The sequence below is a fragment of the Corylus avellana genome, chromosome ca5, assembly GCF_901000735.1.
Source record: "Corylus avellana chromosome ca5, CavTom2PMs-1.0".
NCBI lineage: Eukaryota > Viridiplantae > Streptophyta > Magnoliopsida > Fagales > Betulaceae > Corylus > Corylus avellana.
The window spans coordinates 24,620,160-24,631,123 of record NC_081545.1 but is presented as its reverse complement, the minus strand read 5'-3'; positions in this window follow the sequence as shown (position 1 = coordinate 24,631,123).

Sequence of the window (10,964 nt, the reverse complement as noted above, 5' to 3'; positions counted from 1 at the left end):
TGTTTGTCGATTTTCATAAATTTATGATTTCTTAAAGAACAACTTAGTAGATACCCATGCTAAATCCTTTAAGAAAGAAAAGAATTAGAGTAGACACCCATACCTAATTCGCTACTTAGGAAAATCAATAGCTTAAGGAGTAAACACCAATGCCCTTAGGTTGACAAACAATAGATATTCATAACATGATCAAAACATTGGCATATTGATATATATTAGCTAAATATAATTAGTGGTGGATATCAAAGCCCTACCTTTTTATCATTATTAACTCAAATCCAATCTTTGTTTTATTTTACTTTTGGAATTAATTTTAGACAAAATTTAGCAATCCTCGTGGGAATGACCTCGTACTTGCACCCTATACTACTATGTTGACCTCGTGCACTTGCGAGTAAAACATCCAATTATTTGCCTATTAATTTAGGTAGGTAATTGTGACAACACCCAAACTCGAGAAATGGTGAAGAACGTTTGGCGAGTCAATGAGGCATAGTCCATTGAATGGGAGGCTATTAATAATAAATTGGAGGGCAGTAGACATGTTTTACTCCAGTGGAGAAAGAAGAACGCCAGCCCTGTTGAGGAGATCATCCAAAAGAAAAGGAAATCCATAATTTGCAGGCAAGGGAGGATCCTTTAAAATTGGAAACCATACGAAGTCTGCAAATTGAAGTTAAATGAGGCTTTGAAACTGGAAGAGTTGAAATCGAGGCAGAGGGAAAAGGAACAGTGGCTTAAACTAGGAGATAAGAATGCCAAATATTTCCACCATGTGCTTCACAAAGGAGCCGGGAGAACAAGATCACTAGCATTTTCGATGAGGGAGGTATTGTGCGAAGTTCATTTGAGGATATTGAAGGAGCCTTCATTCAATATTATCATCATTTATTCACCTCTGTTGCCCCTGAAGGTATAGACAAAAGCCTGGATGGCATGGAAGGGCGGGTATTGCCTGAGATGAATGCCTAGCTAGTTCGAGACCTCTCTGTTGAAGAAGTTGAAGTAGCTATCCAACAAGTGGCTCCTTTCAAATCACCGGGTCTAGACAACTTTCCTGCGGGATTCTACCAAGACAATTGGAGACAATTGAAGGAAGAAGTATGTATTGTGGTCTCTCAATTCTTTAATTTAGGCACTCTTGATGACACTGTGAATTTTACTCATATTGCTTTAGCACCAAAATTAAAGAATCCCTCCAAGGTGTTAGATTTTCACCCCATAAGCCTTTATAATGTACTTTATAAAATATTGTCTAAGGTTTTGGCAAACCGGTTGAAAGAGGTTCTCCCCCATATTATCTCTTTGACATAAAGTGTGTTTATTCCGACTTGTTTGATCACGGACAATATTTTAGTTGCTTATCAGGCTTTGCACACCATGCAGTCCCCGGGTGTGGGGTAAGATGAGGAACATGCCCCCCAAAACGAAATCATTTTGAAGGGGAAAAAAAAAATGATGGTAACGTTTAGGGGTGGCTCGACGGCCACCCCATGGCCCATGGGGTGGCTGCCCAACCACCCCAACAGGCCTAAGGGTGGCCGCGTGGCTCGCCAGCCACCCTCATGGCCTATGGGGCAATTGGCGAGCCACCCCCAAGCCTATTGGAGTGATTGGGCAGCCACCCCATAGGCCATGGGGTGGTCGCCCAACCACCCCCATGGCCAGGGGTTGGCTCATCGACCGCCCCATAGGCCCCCAAACCTGTGGGTGTGGCTGGGCGGCCACCCCACAGGCCTGGGGGTGGCCGCCCAGCCACCCCTATGGCCTAGGGTGGCTAATAACTCGTTGATCTATGACATTTTCCATTATATGTAAAAAGCATGCAAATAAATGAGCAATTGAGGACTATAAGCAACACAAAATCTCATGGAAAATGAACAAAAATACAACGATCGAAGTAAAATTCCCTTTGTGTCCCATTCTATGGAACTTGGGGAAGATAGAAGGCTTATGAGCGTTGGACCGGAGCGAAGAAGAACCAAAGGCTAAAGAGAACAGAGACGGAGAAGAGGAAGATGACGTCGGCATAAAGGTTTTGAGGATCTTTGAGGGCTCAACTAGAACGGCAAGCAAATAGTGAGCGAAGGCCATTGGGCTAGTTGGCTAGAGCTTCAAGCTTTCTCTATGAGTGAGGCAAACAGAACAGGGTTGAGGTTGGTTCGAGAAAAAAACGCAGGAGTAGTCGCCGGCCACCCCATAGGCCATGGGGGTGGTCGGCGAGCCACCCCTAAACCACCATTTTTTTTAAAAAAAAAAAAAAAACATCATTTTTTAGGGGCATTTTTTACATTGATTTTTTTTTTTCAAAATGGCATTTTAGTAACTTAACCTAAAAAAACGACGTTGTTTTGCATTTTCCATCCTATTTGACGGTGTTGACTAATGGAGTGGCCAAATTGCAACTTTTTGGTAGTTTGGGGGCTACTTTATTATCACTTTTTGAACAATAGGGTGCTAAAATGAAAATAGCTGGTAGTTTGGGGGGCTAAATTATATTTTTCCCTAAAAAAATAACTTAATTAAAAGAAGATTGTTTGTTTTTGTTTATAAACTAAATGCATAAAAATAAAAGTAAAGAAAATTGCAATGGAGGAAAGAATATGGGATTGACTTCACTACTAACCGTATAACAATGATTAATCATAAATTAAAAAGGAAAATTCATTCTATATATGATAAGACTTGTGTCAGTCAAGTAGTCAAAAAAAAATACCATTATTAAGAAATAAGTATAATCCATCTTCGATTGCCATAGACCGTCTGCCTAACCTTTAGATGCGATAAGGTTCGTGACGTCTATCTTCCTTAGGTATGGACTATCAAATCTCTTAATTAGTTACACGCAATCTAGGATAAGCATAACTCATCTTCAGTTAGTACAAGTCGTCTACCTAAATTACACTAAACTGGGGTGTAAAACGATTTGTCTTCCCTAGGCATAGCCTTTCAAACCCTCTTGATCATGTGTCAAAAAACCGTTGCATAACCATCATTCTTATAATCACGGAAAATAAGAATGATTGAGTGCAATCAAGATAAAGAGCTTTCTAAGAAAAGATAAGAATTCTATTAAAATCAATTCTCTTAGTTATATAACCATCATGCATATAGAAAAACCTTAAATTAAAATACAATCAAACCATTGTTACTTGGAAAATGGCTACATTTACACCCTGCTCATAGCGGTATTGGAATGGCCTTTTTGCCATGTTCATCTTTTCTTCAGCTCTTCAAGCCTCCAAGAAAATGTTTGTGTGAATTTTATCTATGCTAAGCACAATTTTATCTATGCTAAGCACCTCTCCCTTTTTGATATGTTTATGACATATTTATAAGGAAATCATAGGAGCCCTTGAAATCCCAAAAATGTCGTACTTCCGTCTCCTAGTCGAATTAGGAGACCTAAAATTGTTTCCATATTAGTTATGCATTTCTGTCTGACAGATCTGTGCGAATGTGCTTGAGCCCAATGTTGATGTGCTCAAGCCTAATGTTGATGCGCTTGAGCTCACTTGTGCTCAAACCTAAGGATTTTGCGCCCGTGTGCAATTTTGTGCTAATGGGCTCTAGCCCATCACAAATGGGCTGAAGCCCACTTCTTTAGCATATGAAAAAGTCATGTTTCAAGCCTAAAATTAATGAATTTGCTTACATCTTCATTTAGAACCTGAAAACACTATAACAACACAAGATCAAATAGAGAACAATGCTAAGGAATTAACATATGAGAGTTAAGGGGCTTGAATGTTCAACATTCGACGCTTATCAGAAAGCAAAAAAAATAAATATGCATGAATGCATATGAATGTGCATGCTCTAGAGTGACAAATAAATGTACGAGGACACAACCCTAGACATGCTAAGAGACACCTACAACTAGCCTAACTAAGTCTCTTGCCTCTCCCCCTCATGGGGTAAGTGATCATCCCTCCTCAAGCAATGCTTGTATTCCCTCTAGGAACACCGCTAGACACCTCTAGCTTGCCCAATCTAGACACTAGATCTTGAACCATAAGGACAAGCTCACCTAGATCTGTCCTAAGTGGGGGGATTCTCTCTCTCTCTCTCTCTCTCTCTTTCTCTCTCTCAGCTTGCCTAAACCTAAGTCGGTAACATTGGAATCGGATGTGACCCATCTTACCACAATGAAATCACTTAGGGACAAATTTTTTGAGAAGTTGGTTCTTAGGAGAGCTGACACCCTCAGCCTTAAACCTCAAAGGACTCTTAGCATTTTTCCCCTTATCTTGACTTTTAGATCCCTCAGACTCCAAGATACTATTCCCCTTATTTAACTTCTTAGGACTACAACTAGAAGTAGGTTCCTCTTCAATGGTAACGGCATAAACACAATTCTACCTTGGGAATGAGGTGTAATTTTAGAGGAAAAAGCTTCATTAAAACCAAGCTCACACCTATTCCCATGGGGTTTTTGAAAACTCAAAATTTTTCTAGGTTAACAATAGATTCATGAGGCACACCATATTGAGAAGCAACTAAATAGTCAATTTTTAAGGCATCACAAACAACACTTAAGTCATGTACTTGGTCACACAAGGATTCCGTTTCAAATCATCCAATTGTTTTATCAAAACATTGATTTGACGTACCCAATAACACTAGAACCAATAGCATTGTCTATGTCAAAGGCTAAATCAACATCTGCAGCGCCCCATAAATAATAGAGTATCAATTTCACTTCTTGCCACTAAACCTTGCTAGAACTAATAACACTGACTGCATATGAAATATATGTAGTAATGCACACCATAGCATATATGATGCTCTCAAACACACAAGAGTAAGATATATGCGACATGAAATGCTCTTTCTCTTCACCACTGCTGTGCTAACACTAATGATACATGAAATGCTTTTCTACTTCAAATTTTGCACTAACCATCTTGAAAAACGCTTAATAGATAATTATCACAGTTTATGCGAAATTAATGGATATTTAAATCTAAGCAAACAATCACCAAAAATAAGAAGAATCACACACAACGATTTTGGTGATGAAGAGGAAACCTTTTAAAAAATAATCTAAAAGTAAAACCTCTCCAGGGCAGCCAAACCTAGAAAATCACTATCAAAAGATGTTTAGAGATTACAGGCACTAGGAACACTTACAAACCGATGTAAGACCTTGACTCTCTAAGATCGACAAACCTCCAACTTGTTTCCTCACTCACAATCTTCTTCAATGTGATTCTCCTTGACCGGATCCTTCCGATAGACTTCTCAATGAAATGCACAATCAAACTAACAAAATCCTCTACAAGGAACAATTTGGCTCTCAACAAATATTCTCTCTCAGTACAGCCTCTTACGAAACCTAGCCTCTAATTTCATACCTCTTTCTCTTAAATGAGATGTATATATATCGCACGACAAAACCCTAGACCTGGGCCAACATAAAACAGATGTTTTGGGCATAATTTCTGCGGGGTGTTCGGACAGGTTAATGGGCTGTCCAGACAAGGCCTTGTGGAGGATAGAAACTAAGTTTTTGGAACTGCTGTCCGGACAGGGAGAAGGCATGTCCGGACAGGGCCTGCAAAGGGTGAAAACACCATTCTGGAACTTCTGTCTGGCCTTGATCAGCAGCTCCGATCGATGAGCGTTTGTGGTCCGATTGAGCTGAAACTTTGCAAAAATGTTCATGACACGTGAGTTCTCATTATGAACGGTGCAGATTGGATTCTAAGCGTTCTATATCAGTGTTTGAGCCCATGGACAGTAGCCTTTGCACTTTGAAACTGAATTAAGCCAACAAAAATATTAACAAACTCCTCCTTTGGCAATTCGGTGACAAAACCTAGCAGAATCCAAAGACAACCAAAATGTAGGATATACATGATAAACGGTTATTGTCGATCCAATTTTCTCCCCCCTTTTGTCACAAATTGACAAAAGGATTCCTGAAACACTTCACAAAACACATCAAACATATAGAGAACAGGAATAAAAGTGTTACCAACACAAAAATACTCATGATCAAACTTAGAAAAATACAATAAGTATAAAATGCAAGATCATGAAAGACATAAACAAAACTCCGCCTCAATGCATGACTTAATAACAACAAGAAACTTGAAATGAACAAGGTTTCTCCCCCTCAATAAGTCAAATGAACATACATGACACACACATCAAAAACTCATGTATTTCAACAATGAATATCTCAAACATGCTCCAAATATGCAAAATATACATGAGACTTGAAATGACAAGAACATCATTTTGTTTAACCCAAGCAAAGAAAAATGTTACATTCAACTCATGCTTGTGTGTTGTGTGTGTAAGCCATCCAATGAGAAAAATCACCAACTTACAAAATGAGGAGAAATTTTCACCACTATGAGGTTTTGACAAGTATATCAAATCAAAAGTCAAACCTTATATACTAGGGCCTAACCACTCTTATCCTATACATTTCTCTTTGTAAAACAATTTGCACAAGTTTGACACAGTGAAATAAATTCCTTTTGAAATATGATCTTTTGATTTTTATGTTTCACTATTTTGTTTCTTTTTCTCTTTGAGAAAGTGTCCTTAAACTTTTGGTGCTTATCACAAAAGAGAAAGCAAGGATTTATAAGCCCTAGGTTCAACTAGCATATGGTCAATTTTTTAAAAAATATGACTAGTCAAAAACCTCATATGGTTACCTAACAGACCTCACAAATAAAGTTGAGCAAAACCTCAATTTAAGCTTAAATGTGCACAAGAAATAAATTATAGGCAAAACATAACACATAAACTCAGGCTTTAGGTAACCACAAGAACAAGTCCATTGAACAAATTTTATCTCATGTATATTGAGAACATTCCAAGACGCAAGGAATTAAATCCATGAAAGCAACATGGGAAATTAATTGACTATCTAGTTGTATAAGACAAGAGAAAGAAAAAAAAACAACCTAAGTAAAATATTTTTGTCTTTTTGAATTTTTTTTAAAAAATGCACAAATGAAAACAAATGCAAAAAAAAAATAGCATGCTCTAGGATATGCAAAGATATACAAGAAAAACAATCATAGACATGTGGTGACTCACCTAACATAAGGTGAGATCACTACCACTTTCCCTCAAGGGGTGAATAGTATCATCCTTTCTAACCCACACTTGAGAAATCTTAGGTCTAAACTTATGACTTTGCTCAAACTTATTTAGCCTAAATAACACTTCTCTCATCATTATAACCAAACCCTTACTTTCTTTCCTAGAATATGAATTTTCATTTATATGCACATGAGGTTTTAAATTAAAAGAGTGAGGTCGAATGTGACCCTTTTTTTCACAATGAGGATATGTAGGGACAAACCTTTGATAAGGTAATTTCCTAGGAGGATGCATGACTCTAGGCTTAGGGTAAGATGTATGAGGCTCAAAGAAAATTTTCTTACCTTTCTTACCTTGGAGAGTAGGAGCAACTGCTTACTTTTCTTCACTTAAAGATTCTTCTACTTTCACTGGTTTAACAAAAATAGTCTTTGAAGTAGAAGCACGGTTAGAAGACAAAGAGGCTGTTTTATCAAATCCTAAACCAAATCTGTCACTAGAACGCTTCTGAACATGCAACATTTTATTTAGCATTTCACTAAAGAAGTGAGTTCTAGATTCAATTAGATCATTTCGAAGGGATTTATTCTTAAAAATTAACATATGGTTTTCAGATTTGAGAGTATTGCAAACAGCAAGTGAATCACTCAAAGATTTCAACAAATTATCCCTTTCAAGCTCAAGATTCTTAAGATCCTTAACAATTTTCAAGTTAGTATTTCCAAGCATAGAAAATTTTTCCATCAAATTGTTACAGGAGTCTCGAAGATCACTAACCCCTTTTGATTCATTATCAGATGCAAATTGAACATCTGATTGATTAGAATCATCAGAATCATAAGAAGCAACAAAAGCCATATAATTAGGAGTTTCTTCCTCATCATTGTCACTCAAGCTAATATTGAAAGCTTTTTGATCTTTTCGCTTATTACTCTTGAGGTTAGCATAATCCTTGCGAACATGACCATAGCCAGAACACTCATAACATCTTGGACCACGTGGGTCTCTTTCATTTCTATCTTGAGTACTCTCTTTTTGTTTTCCAAATCTCTTGGAAATTCTATGTTCATTCTTAAAATACCTTCTAGCTATAAAAGCAAGTGCTTCATCATCTGGTGATTCCTTATCAGATAACTCATCAAAGTTTTTCCTAAGAGTTATAAGGGCAAGATCCTTATTTTTCTTAGGTTGAGGCAAAGAAAACTCATAAGTCTTAGTAGCACCAACTAACTCTTCTATCTTCATGGTATTAAAATCAGTGCATGACTCCATAGAAGTTACCTTGATTCTGAATCGTTCAGGGAGCGATCTCATAACCTTTGTAACTATCTTAATGTCAGCAACTTTCTTTCCTCAATTTATCATGGAATTTCCAATTTTACTAAGTTTACCAAATAAATCATTAAACGTCTCATCCTCTAACATTTTAATTTCCTCAAACTAAGAAACTAACATTTGAAGTTTTGAAGCTTTAAAAAGATTAGTTTCTTCATAAATAGTTTCAAGGATCTCCCATGCATCTTTGGCATTATCACAACTTGAAATTCTAGAGAATTCAGTTTGTGAAATTGCCAAGCATAGAGCATTCATAGCTCTTTCATTCGCCATACGAGTTTGTTTTTCAACATTAGATCATTCGGCTATCGGCTTATCTGGAGCGTTAAATCCATATTCAATGATAGACCAAACGTCTATTGATTTTAAGAAAAATCTCATACGGGACTTCTAGTAGCCATAATTTGATCCATTAAAATTAGGCACGGTGTTAAAGGTTTGAGACATCTTAAACAAGAAACAAAGATCACACTCAGGAATTTAATCATTCACGGAGTGAACCCGGTTTGATACCAATTGAAAAACGCTTAACAGATAATTATCTCAGTTTATGCGCAATTAACAGATATTTAAATCTAAGCAAACAATCACACACAAGGATTTTGATGATGAAGAGGAAACATTTTAGAAAATAATCTAAAAGTAAAACCTCTCCGGGGCAGCAAAACCTAAGAAATCACTATCAAAAGATGTTTAAAAATTACAGGCACTATGAACACTTACAAATTGATGCAAGTCCTTGACTCTGTAAGATCGACAAGCCACAAACTCGTCTCTTCGCTCACAATCTTCTTCAACATGATTCTCCTTTACAGGATTCTTCCGATGTACTTCTCAATGAAACACACAATCAAACTAACAAAATCCTCTGTGAGGAACAATTTGGCTCTTGACAAATATTCTCTCTCAGTATAGCTTCTCACGAAACCTAGCTTCTAATTTCGTACCTCTCTTTCTTAAATGAGATGTATATATATCGCACGACAAAACCCTATACCTGGGCCCACATAAAATAGATGTTTTGGGCATAATTTCTACGGGGTGTCCGGACAGGTTAATGGGCTGTCCGGACAAGGCCTTGTGGAGAACAGAAATTGAGTTTCTGGAGCTGCTGTCCAGACAAGGCCTGCAAAGGGTGAAAACAGCATTTTGGAACTTTTGTCGAGCCATGATCAGAAGCTCCGATCGATGAGCGTTTCTAGTCCGATTGAAGTGAAACTTTGCAAGAATGTTCATGACACGTGAATCCTCATTGTGAACAGTAGAGATCGATTAGATTCTAAGCATTTTATATCAGTGTTTTGAGCCCTTGGATAGTAGCCTCTACACTTTGGAACCGAATTAAGCCAACAAAAATACTAACACATCTAGCAAAATAAAGAACCCAAACTCTGATACCATTTGTTGTACACAGAACTAAATTCAGGATCTTCAAAGAAGTAGAAAATGTAATAATTTAAAATAAATCAATCACACATGACACCAGAATTTAAGTGGTTCGGCTTAACAAGCTTACATTCACTGACGGAAGCGACTTGAAAAAAATTCACTATTAAAAGATAGAGTACAAAAGAGTAGTACTGAGAAACCACTCAGAGCCCAAAACCTCAGGCCTTGTTTGGATGGGCCAAATTTCTTTCTTGTTTTAGATTTTTTAAGAAATCGATGCAGATGTGTTGTTTGGATGGACCAAATTTGTTTACAAAATAAAAAAATATGAATTTGAAAACAAAACAGAAAATGTGCCAAGCCAAACATGGCAAAGTCGGTTAAGGCAACGACCTCATATTCGCTAGGAGAAGAAATTCAACTTTGGTTAGTGCCAACTGCCAACACCGAAACATGACGGTAAAAGGAAAACAAAACCACCATGTGAAAGGACTAACGACAAAACCAAAAGATTGGGCCCTACACAATTGTTGACTTGAGAAATACAAGTCATGCCACTACACAATCCATTTAAAAGCAAAATTATGGTGCACACATTCACTGAGTGGCTTGCCGTGTGGGAAAAAAAAAAAAAAGAAAAAGAAAAAGAGTGGCCTATGTGACAAAAGAAGTTATTATTGAGAGTAATGTTAGAAGTCATTTATATGATAATTTTGTGTCTCTTTAATAATTATGTGACTTTTAAAATTATTATTAGATTTGTAATTAATTATTATTAGATTTTAATTATTTATTTTTTGAAAGACATTAGAATAACTTCTAAAATTACTCATTTATTATGATTTAGAAAATCTTTTATATTTTCAAAAACAAAGACGCACCGTTTTGAAAACATTTAATAAAAAATTCACTTTTAAACTCTTATCTCAAAACAAAACACAGTACACTTTCCTGATTTATTTTGAGGTGTAGAGGTTGACTTATTTTAGATAAAAAAAAAAATAATAATAATAATAAAAAGAGAAATTTTGAGGTGCAGAGGTTTACAGTTTACTTATACTTTTTTCTAAAAAAGAGAAAGAAAAAAAAATATATATAATCATAATATTTAACAAACGTACTCGCTAGAGACAAAATAATAATAATAATAATAATAATTAATCTCTTTTCAC